Source organism: Myotis myotis, unplaced genomic scaffold, assembly GCF_014108235.1.
Source record: "Myotis myotis isolate mMyoMyo1 unplaced genomic scaffold, mMyoMyo1.p scaffold_m19_p_3, whole genome shotgun sequence".
NCBI classification, from domain to species: domain Eukaryota; kingdom Metazoa; phylum Chordata; class Mammalia; order Chiroptera; family Vespertilionidae; genus Myotis; species Myotis myotis.
In genome coordinates, this window is record NW_023416335.1 from 111,321,811 (window position 1) to 111,333,883 (window position 12,073).

Sequence of the window (12,073 nt, forward strand, 5' to 3'; positions counted from 1 at the left end):
TGCCAGCCTTTTAAAAGGAGCAGCTGAGTCTCTAGCAGCCTGTGTCACTCAGCCCCAATCCGCACTGGTTTTTATAATCTGTAATTCTTATGACCCATAGGGACTTCTTTCCCCAGCTCTGGGATGCTGGGCTGGAGGTCTGGTATGGGGCTGGGACCCCTTGCTTCTCTGGGCAGCCTCCACAGAGGCAATCTTCCTCCCAATTAAAAAAGCAGCACACCCGGGTGCCAGACCAGTCCGTTCCGCGCCTCTGCGCCTCTTACAAGTCTCAATGTGCTTTCTTCTTTACCTCTCTAGTTGTAGTACTTCCACTCAGACAGCTTTCTTGGAGTTCTGGGTGATAGTTGTTTTGTATTTTCATTGTAATTTTGATGTGGTTGTGGGAGGCAGTAAATATAGGTGTTTACCTATGCCACCATCTTGGTTCCCCCTCCAATTTTTATTGATTAATACATCACAACTTTCTTTTACACTATTTAGTTCTCTTAATCCTGTAGTTCTCAAATTGCATTCCTTCAAGTTCAGGGTCCACAAGATATCTCTAGTATAATTTATACCTTTACTCCTCAAAAATAATCCTAGAAGGCCAAATAATTTCCCATTTTCAAATGAGATCCTGTATACTCAGAGTTTAAGTGACTTGCCCAAGGTTGTGGAGTGGTTGACCCAGGATCTGAACTCATGTCTATTTGATAACATATTTAGTGAGCTTTCGTAACACTGTCTTTAAAAACAAAACAAAACAAAACAGCCTGGCTGGTGTGGCTCAATGGTTGAGTGTCAAACCATGAACCAGGAAATCATGATTCATTTCCCTGTTGTCAGCTCAATCACCAGTAGGGGGCATGCAGAAGGTGGCTGATAGATGATTCTTTCTCATCATTGATGTTTCTCTCTCTCTCTCCCTCTCCCTTCCTCTCTGAAATCAATAAAAACATATTAAAAAAACAACAAAAGAAAATTTAAAAAAACATTTTATTTATGATGAAGACAAAAAAGTCTCATTACTCAAAGATCTTTTCCTGACAAAAATTAATTTGGGGACTTCAAGGGACAAAATAAAAATGAATGTGATTTGGAGAATAAGGCTTTCTACTGATTAATATAATTGGTTATTTTCCTGAAAGACTCCTATAATGTTCATCCATGGAGGTCCCACCTACCAGGCAGTCTGCCCTCTTGATATTGAGTGCATCTTTAGCTATGAGAGGGGCTTTGAGAAAGGCTAGAAGGGCAAAAAAGAGTCAAGAATTGAAGGCCCATAAAAATATAGAATATCTGATTAATGACACACCTTACAAAGGTCTAGAGACCATTCCTTCTGAATATGCTGATGATATGACATTTCACTGGTTATCATCCTAACAAGAAGCAAGTGAACTTGAAGGCAGAGGTCTTTGTTTACTTCAATCTGAGACCTCACAAAACCATTTTTGTCTTTGGTTTCCCAAGACTTAACACCTTAACACCTTGGAGAGAGGGAAATCGTTCAATAAATAGAATGTCAGCAATAAGTCATTACCCTCTTTTCCTCTGCCTTTCAACATTTTATCTCAGAGAAATTACAGTAATACTTCAGTGACTTCCTTTATAAATGTCTATCAACTCCTAAGATGCCATTACATGGACTTCCCCTGATTTTCAAAGTAGGTACTGTCACCAGAGCCTGAGAGAATGTTTGCCTAGATCTGTAAGCTGAAGATGAAGTTACATTGACATTTCAAGGTTCTTTTGTCACCAAATGTTGATCAAATAATCTGTGAGAGGCAGGATATTCCTGAATTCCAACTTCCTTCTTCTCCCCAACAGAACTGACAAACTGCTCTCATTCATGCCTCCTGGCTGGCCATTTACTCTTCCTTCTTTCATTTTCTCCTCATTATTTTCTTCCACTTCTGGCTCATTTTATGCAGCAAAATCTCATGAATTTGAAATCCATTCATTTTCAATTTGTGATAAGTTGGAAAAGGTCTTGTATATTTTCATGTTGATGTTGGAAAAGGTTTTCTGAAGTACAATGTGGATCAGCAGTGCACAGCATCATTGCACATTGGATTCACCTGGAAGGCAGCGTCCCACCTGAATCAGTGGGTCAGGGGTGGGGCTCAATAATTTGCTTTTCTAAACAGTTCCCAGGTTATGGCAACACTGCTGGCCCTAGGACCACACTCTGACATCTCTGATGTAAATAAACAGTAACGCAAAGGGGATCAATTAATCCAGTTGGTAAAATTGTTTTACCCAATGGCAAAATGAAAAGGGTTCATTAACTCCCAAGTAGGGAAATGTCTTGTAGACAAAACATACAGCATTTAACTAAGAGTAGAAAAACCCAGTTCTAGGGTGATCCAATGTGACCTCGGAGGAGGACTTGCATCCACTGGGCTTTGGTTTCCTTACTGTTATTCTTTCTTTCTTTCTTTTTTTTAATCCTCACCTGAGGATATGCTTTTACTGATTTGAGAGAGGAAGGGGGAGAGAGAGAAAGAGAAACACTGATCATTTGCCTCCACATATGCCTCAACCGGGGACGGAACCCACAATGTAGGTATGTGACCTGACCAGGAATCGAACCCACAACCTTCTGGTGTATGGGGCGATGCTCCAACCACCTAAACCACCGGCCAGAGCCTTACTTGTTATTCTTAAAGAGTCTAAGTCAGGTTGTCCTTTCTAGCTCCAGTATTCTATGACTGTAAAAAGATATACACTGACAATGCATTAAAGAAACACTTATTAAAAACTTTCACAATTAAAACCCTAAAGATTCCATCAAAAATTATTAGACTTAATAAATGAATTCGGCAATGTAGCAGGGTACAAAATCAACGCCAAGAAATCTATGGCATTTCTATACACCAATAGAGAACTCATAGAAAGAGAGACTAAAAAAGCAATCCCATTTACCATCACACCAAAAAAATTAAGATACCTAGGAATAAACCTAACTAAAGAGGTAAAAGACCTCTACTCAGAAAACTACAGGGCATTGAAAAAAGAAATAGAGGAAGGCATAAACAAATGGAAGAACATACCATGTTCATGGATTGGTAGAATCAACATCATTAAAATGTCCATACTACCCAAAGCAATCTATAAATTCAACGCACTTCCCATTAAAATACCAACAGCATATATCACAGATCTAGAACAAACTCTCCAAAAACTCATCTGGAATAAAAAAAGACCCCGAAGAGCTGCAACAATCCTGAGAAAGAAGAACAAAGTAGGTGGGATCTCAATACCAGATATCAAGCTGTATTACAAAGCCACTGTTCTCAAAACTGCCTGGTAATGGCACAAAAACAGACATATAGATCAATGGAACAGAATAGAGAATCCAGAAATCGACCCGAAACAATATGCTCAATTAATATTTGACAAAGGAGGCAAGAACATACAATGGAGTCAAGACAGTCTCTTTAATAAATGGTGTTGGGAAAATTGGACAGATACATGCTAAAAAATGAAACTAGACCACCAACTTACACCATACACAAAAATAAACTCAAAATGGATAAAGGACTTAAATGTAAGACGGAAAACCATACCAATACTAGAGGAATCCAAAGGCAACAAAATCTCAGACATATGCCAAAGCAATTTCTTCATCGATACAACTCCTAGGGCATTGGAAAATAAAGAGAAAATAAACAAATGGGACTACATCAAAATAAAAAGCTTCTGCACAGCAAAAGAAACCATCAACAAACAACAAGAAAGCCCATTGCATGGGAAAACATATTCGCCAATGTTATTACCCATAAGGGTTTAATCTCCAACATTTATAGGGGACTCATACAACTTAACAAAAGGAAGATAAACAATCCAATCAAAAAATGGGCAAAGGACCTAAATAGACACTTTTCAAAAGAGGAGAATCAGAAAGCCAAGAGACATATGAAAACATGCTCAAAGTCACTAATTATCCAAGAGATGCAAATCAAAACAACAATGAGGTGTCATCTCACACCTCTCAGAATGGCTATCATCAACAAATCAACAAACGACAAGTGCTGGAGAGGATGTGGAGAAAAGGGAACACTCAGGCACTGCTGGTGGGAATGCAGACTGGTGCAGCCACTGTGGAGAAGAGTATGGAGTTTCCTCAAAAAGTTAAAAATGGAACTCCCATTTGATCCAGTGATCCCACTTCTAAGATTATATCCCAAGAAACCAGAAATACCAATCAGAAAGGATATATGCACCCCTATGTTCATAGCAGCACCATTTACCATAGCGAAGAGCTGGAAACAGCCTAAGTGCCCATCAGCAGATAAATGGATTAAAAAACTGTGGTACATCTACACAATGGAATACTATGCTGCTGTAAAAAAAGAAGGAACTCTTACCATTTGCAACAGCATGGATGGAACTGGAGAGCATTATGCTAAGTGAAATAAACCAGTCAATGAAAGAAAAATACCACATGATCTCACTCATTTATGGATAATAAAGACCATTATAAACTGATGAACAAAAATAGATACAGAGGCAGAGCAGCATTGAAGAGACTGTCAAACTACAGCGGGAAGGCTGGGGAGGGTTGGGGGCAGGAGGGGGGGTAAGAGATCAACCGAAGGACTTGTTTGCATGCATATAAGCATAACCAATGGACATAAGACACTGGGGGATAGGGGAGGCAGGGGGAATGTCAAGGGGGGGGGAGGAGACATATGTAATACTCTTTGTTATACTTTAAGCAATAAAACAAAATTTAAAAAAAATTAAACACAGCTTAAAAAAAATAACTTTCACAATTTAGATAGTAATTAACACCTGCCTTCTTTTGAAGTACTATGAATTAGTGAGATTCTATTGTTTATCCTCTCTGTAGAGGAAAGCTTTGCAAATAATCCTCACCCTGCCCATTATACCTTCACTTCTTCTCTGGTTCCACTTACCTTGCTGAGACTGGCAACTATCTACATTCCAAGTGAACACAAGAGGAAGCCTGTCTTTATCCCTTGCTGTAAACTCAAGATACATATTACCATATCTTTGAAAGATTATGTACTAAGAGTCTACCTTTCATAGAATCCTGTCCTAGGCCTAGGAAGGACAGAGGTATCATCTCTGCTCTGAGCCACTGATTAGCCAGACATTGTGGGATACATGGCATTTGATCCAGGTCTTAAAGGACAGGTAGGAATAGAAAACAAAGGGGCAACCTAGGTTAGGAAACAGGATGGCAGGCACATGGAGGCATGTTAAGAGTCCCTCCTCACCCTTTCCTCCTCTCACCCTCCCACCACACATCCCTATCTTAGCACATGTTCAAACTTTGATTTGTCAAGGAACTGCAAAGTCCTCAAGAACAGGACTATGTCTTGTCTTTATCCCTAGCACTTACCACTGGGCCTGGCATAATTAATTAAATGTGTGCTTACTTAATTTTTTTTTAACTAAACTCATCTGATACCACAATATAGTCTTTGTGTGAATAAAATAATTGAACAAGTAAATGTGAAAAACAAACTCTTAAGTCCTATAAAAATGTAGGTTTTTAATTCTTATCATTAGAAGTAAAGTCTTGAATGGCCCGTTAATGAGTTTGGAGTTTATTTGGGGACAATTGGGAGTTAGCAGGTTTCTGAGAAGAAATGTTGACCTGATACGTTTTGTAGGATGGGCTAAAAAAGGGAAGTTTGAAGGACAATACAAATTAAAGACCACTGGACCTACCTTGAGAAAAATAATAAAGGTGGGGACCTGGATGGGGCCTATCAGAACAGAAAGGAAGAGCCTGTCTTACACAGATGGATCCGAAATTCTGTCACATCACCCTTTCCCAGCATTTCACAAGGTATGATTCCTGGAGAAATGTTATAGTGATTAAGGTGTTTAAGAAGCTTTTTTAGAATATTGACTCTAGAAACTTTCTCAAAATTCCTTACTTGTGGCAGGGCGTTGGTCAGAGTTCTTGTATCCAAGCACTGAAACTACTAGCTACGAATTCCTGGGGATGAGAGAGTGGCTCTCAGTCTCCCAGCATGAGGACAGAAATGACCCTGGCAGTGTGGCAGAGATGTCCATGTTCATCAAGTTTCCAAAACATTAGAGCTACCATCCATTTACAAACAACAAAGGGGATATATAAGAATAAATTAAATGTCACCATAAGGAAGCAAAAGTGCTAACCTAGAATGAGGTCAATTCTATAAGAAAGCAACACAATTTCTGTAAATCAGTGAAAGAGATAAATATGAGTAGAATGATGAAAGGGGACAGAACAACCAATGTAGTATGTAGACCTTGTTTAAATCTTGATTTGAGCAAACCAACTATTAAAAGACATTTTAAAAAATGACTGCACTGAGTATGCACTGGATATTAGTTGATAGCAAAGAATTTTGGTCAATTATGTTAAGTCCTAGAGGCCCGATGCACGAAATTAGGGCAAGGGGCTCTGAGGGCCGAGGCAGCAGCCCTGGCTGCCAACCCGGCCGCTGCCCCAGCCCTCACAGCAGCAGCCCTGGAAGGACATCTGGTCTAATTAGCATATTACACTTTCATTATTATAGACTAGAGGCCTGGTGCATGAAATTCCTGCATGGGGGTGGGGGATGGGTCCCTCAGCCTGGCCTGCACTCTCTCCAATCCGGGACCCCTCAGGGGATGTCTTACTGCCGGATTAAGCCCAATCTCAGCAGTTAGACATCCCTCTCACAATCCGGGACCACTGGCTCCTAACCGTTTACCCCCTAACTGCTCTCCCCTGACGGCCTGATCCCCCTAACTGCTCTCCCCTGCCAGCCTGGTCATCCCTAACTGCCTCTGCCTCAGCCCTGCCACCATGGCTTTGTACGGAAGGATGTCCAGAAGATATCCACTATAATTAGCATATTACCCTTTTATTAGTATAGATGATATCATTGTGGGGAGATAAGAAAATATCCATATTTTCTAGAATGCATACTGATTATATGGAGTTCAATGAAATTATGCCTACATTTGATTCAAAATACTTTAAGAGAAAAATGGTATAAATGAAGTAAACATGACTAAATCTTGATAATGTTGAATCTGAGTGAAGGGAACATGTTGTATATTTTACTATTCCTTTTCCTTTTGTGTTTGTTTAAAAAAGTCACAATAAAATATTGTTTTGAAAAGATAAGGCTGATTTGCAAAAAGTTTGCTATGTCTTATAATGGCAATAATGAAGTAATGCTATCTTAGAAATTCAATTACAAAGAAATATATATAAACTAGAGGCCCAGTGCATGAAATTCATGCAATGGGGGGTGTCCCTCGCCCAGCCTGCACCCTCTCCAATCTGGGACCCCTTGGGGGATGTCTGACTGCCGGTTTAGGCCTGATCCCTGTGGGCCTAAACCGGTAGTCAGACATCCCCCTCACAATCTGGGACTGCTGGCTCCTAACCACTCACCTGCCTAATTGCTCCTAACTGCTTCTGCCTGCCAGCCTGATCACCCTCTAACTGCTCCCCTGCTGGCCTGATTAATACCTAACTGCTCTCCTGCCAGCCCATTCGCCCCTAACTGCCCTTCCCTGCCATCCTGGTTCCCCCACAAATGCCCTCCCCTGACGGCCTGATGGCCTCCAACAGCACTCCCCTGCCGGCCTGATCTTGCCTCAACTGCCCTTCTCTGCAGGCCTGATCTCGCCCCCAACTGCCTTCCTCTGCTGGCCAATTTGGTTCTGATTGGTCGGTTTCTATGCCAGTCAGTGTCTCTGGGCCTATCAACGGGACCTGATCCGAAAGGGGGGGCTGATTAGCAACCCTAGTGGAGGCCTGGAGAGAAATGGAGGCCCAGCTGCTGGAGAGAAAGAGAGAGGCAAGTGCTGATCAACAGCTGCCACAGAGGCTATGGATCAGACCCTGCTTCTCTCGTCATGCCTCTCTCTGGGCCTGATTCACAGCCCCCTCAACAGTCAGTGCTGGGTCGCTGATTGCAGGACTGACTTCCGGTTGGTTGAGCCTCCAGCTGTGATGGACCCAGGGTTTTTATATATTAGGATTATTTTATAAAAGAACTAGAATAGAACACCATTTATAATCCAGGGTCAATCACATAAGTTTGAATGTCCACTAAGATTTCAAGTCCAACTACATACTTCCACATTCACTAAATGGGTTGAACTGGATGGTGTGAATCTAGATTCTAGCATTTACAGCTACGACACACTGCAAGGGTGAATGCAGGTAGGTGTCATTAAACAGGCACCCTTTGTTGTACTTGTGTTACAATATAATTTCAGTCCTTTTGGAAATATTTTTGCCTCAAAAGACTGTGAGTGAGATCAGTTAACCAATTCACTAAATAACAAATTTTCATTGAGATCTTAGTGTGGACAAGGTCTTCTGCAAAGTTCTGTGGAGAGTATAAATATAGATTTAAAAAGATAATCTGAAAGATTTTTAGAATTTAATACATTCAGTCCCAATATACCACAAGGAAGTGTTGGGTTGAAGAGCCAATGGAAGAGCAATTGAATTTAGAACAGCATTCATGAATTCATTTATTCAGTCATCAAATATGTACTGAAGGACCCTCTACTGTAAGCATTGTGCTAACTGATGTGGGTTTTGAAAAAGCAGCCATGACTCCTGTCCTCACACAGCGGATAGTACACAGGGGAGACAAGCAATATATAACAAACACACCCAGAAATATAATTACAAAACAGGAAGTGCAGTGAAAGCTGCTGCAAGAGAGACACAGGGGAGACATATCTGTGATTGTGGGGTCAGGACAGGACTGCTGACAGTGAAGATGAGATCTAGAAATAAATGATGATAGATACTGTCAGAGAAGGCATCAAGGCAGAAGAGAATAGGGCTTGGGGAATTATATCAGTGGGAAAAAGGTCACTTCATAGTGGCTCACTTGCTCACTTCCTCTGGTTTCATTAGAGGTTCTTTGGGTCAACCACATCTTCCCTCTGCTATATAGCCTCTATCCCTTCACCCAGATTATCCTCCCACAGAGCACTAGCTGCCTCTTGATTTAATAGTAACATATTTATATTTGTTATCTGTTTCCTCCTCTACAATTAAGGAATTTGTTTTGTTCCTCTTGCATCCTCACTTTCTAGCTTAATACCCAGTACTCAATAAATATTTGTTGCATTAATGAGTAGGAAGCATTAAGACATATAAAGTTGTGAATTGTTTCTGGCTTAGAAACCCTACATTCAACTCAATACTGACATCAAGTCTACTGAGAGAGCTTTTTTTTTGCAAACAAGCAGAATGTTGACAAATAAAGCACCAATATGCCCAGGAGTAGAATATTATATCAAGGACGACAGCACATTACTTCAGTAGAGAATTTGATTAATGGTATGTTGAGAATGTCTGGCTTATGAAACCTTTACAGCCGAGTTTGTCAAAGTGAAGGTTAGGACTCATACTAGTAACTTGACCATGAAGCCAATTTAAGGGGTGCTGACCATTGTGACTGCGACAATAAACAGGAAGCCACAGAAGACCAAACAGCAGAGTGATGCAGACTGCAAAGTGAGGGCAAGCACCGTTTCACAGAACTTGTTTTCAGTCTGTGTCTACAAATATGTAAGTGTGCATGCTCAGAGGCATCATGCAAAGCATGTTTCTCACTGTTGGTTGTGGTCTAAAAGGCTCTGGAGGCTGTGGGAATAGCTGTCACATGCAGATTTTATCTGAACATTAGGCTCAGTCCTACCCCAATGGCAAACCCAGCTTCTTCACCTATTTTCTTAGAACCATCTTTAAGCCAGACGTCAAGGCAAGAGAACAAGTTTTAACAGAAGTTTCTGCAGCTGTGTTAGTGGGCACATTACACAGGGACCCACCCGAAAGGGACAATGAGGATGGTGCAGACTGTACGTGTGGGGACTGCCACCAAAAAGCAATGCCAGAAACTGCTATTTTTTGACAAATAAAGGTCACAAACCAAAATTTTAGCTGTTCTCCTCCAGGATCCCCTTAGAGATAACATGATGAGGGGAGTGACCTGAAGCAGAGTCTAATGTGAATGTGTCTTTGTTAATATAATGTACACTAGAGGCCTGATGCATGCATTCGTGCAGGGGGGGGTCCCTCAGCCTGGCCAAAGGGCCGGCCGGCACGGGGGAGGGACCACGGGAGATTGGCCAGCTGGCCGGGGGAGAGGGGCATGGGAAATCGGCTGTGGGAGCACACTGACCACTAGGGGACATCTCCGGCATTGAGCGTCTGCCCCCTGGTGGTCAGTGCACATCATAGCGACTGGTTGACCACTCATTCCAGTTGTTAGGTTGTAATGGCTGCTTAGGCTTTTATATATATAGATTATATCATAAAGTAATATACACATAGTTACAATATACATGACAACATGCATTTTGTTACTATATATACACATATGTGTGCAATAACACACATAAAAATATGTACAGTATATATGACATGCATATGCATTATATAATATACTAGAAGCTCAGTGCATGAAATCGTGCAGGCCCACCCATCCGCGCATGTGGCCTCCCCCCACCCGTGCTCACAGTCCCGCCCACCCACGCCGGTCTTTGGTTGTTATAGTGTTAGAGCCACAGGCCTTTTATAATATAGATGTGCTAACACAAGGTAGATTTCCAGCATCTATGGCAAGGGAAGGACTTCCGGTGCCATAGTGGAAGCTCTACAAACGTGTAAATAAATTAACTGAATAAGTAAAATCCTTTATAGTCTTATTAGTTTTTTGTCAACATCAAAATATTTATTAAATTTCTGGTTCCTATGTGCTTATTTATTTAGATGCCAACTCACATAATATATTTTAAGTTTTATTAAATTCTTAAATAATTATGGAACTGTACAATGACTATGTGTAAAATGTCCTTGATACATGACTACCTTAAGTTCATAATTTAAGATAGTACTAGCTCTACCAATTCACAGAAACATATTAGTTGTTCTTGATCTCTTATAAAAGGTAAGTTTATACATTGTGAGCAAGAAAGGCAATGAGTAAAAGAGGAATCAAGGTGCTTACCAGACCATGGGAGTGGTCTGTTCAGTTGAAACACAGTGAGGGTCTGTATCATTTCCAGAGATATCAAACAATAAAAATATGAAGCATTACACATAGGTCCTGTTATAATGCAGCATTTTTCACAATATATAAAACCACAAGTTTTATCATTCAACTTGTATGCTTGTTATACATTAAAAAGAATCTCCTGAGGGAGAAAAGGTTCCCTAACACACCCTCTACTTTATAAACCACTAAGTAAGAGGTAAACTAATGACTGATAGAGATTTTATTTCTAGAAAAACAGAATGGTATTATAAGTAAATATCTATTCATTTCATTAGAGACAGTTCAGTAGAATAATTAACAAGTAGTTAAGTCTCTCAAATCATTAATAAACAAAATGTTTTTCCTCTATTAGAGTAAGATGTTATGTTTATCATTTACAAATTAACTTTTTCTACCTTCATTAAATAGAAAGTTAAACAGTCAACATCTAAGATGCATGTAATTAACCCCATGCCATAAAAGTTTTCTCTCATTAATTTTCAGGACCCTTGTACAATATTGCATGCAGGGTTATGCTAGAACTAATGTAACCAAATTACTCTCAGATAAAGAAGATGCAGCAAAATGCAATTTGGATCCATTTAATGTTGGTTGGCATATGGTATCCTGTTTTTAAATTCATAAACAAAAAAGAAAAACATTTAATTTTTAAATGTTGGAGAAGGCTAAGGCAGAAGCAAATGAAAAGCTTCTTTCAGCTAATTTTAATGTTTCAAACAAAACTAATAAAGTTATTTATGCTTGAGAGGAAATCAAGCATAAATCCTACCTCTGCTGTAATACTGAATGTGATGGTATTAACCATTTTCCAAACATGTACTAGCTATTTTTACTGATTAGCAATTTTACAGAACAGACCGTTATGCTGAATCTTTTAGTGAAACTTCAGTGCCCAGAAAATTCCTTTATATCATAGCTTATTGTTCCATAAACTCGATACAATAATGACCAAATCTTATCCCTAAAATACTGCAATCCCAAACAGAAAACCTCTAGGCATTCCTCCTGTCTCTGAACAGCAACATTATAAATAATAGCTCCCC

General features: G+C 40.1%; 1 protein-coding gene across 23 annotated transcripts in view; it reads right to left on the reverse strand.

Moving 5' to 3' along the window:
- FRY (FRY microtubule binding protein) overlaps positions 1 to 12,073 on the reverse strand; it is a 611,006-nt gene that overhangs the window by 356,503 nt on the left and 242,430 nt on the right. The gene's annotated exons all lie outside the window — the stretch shown is intronic.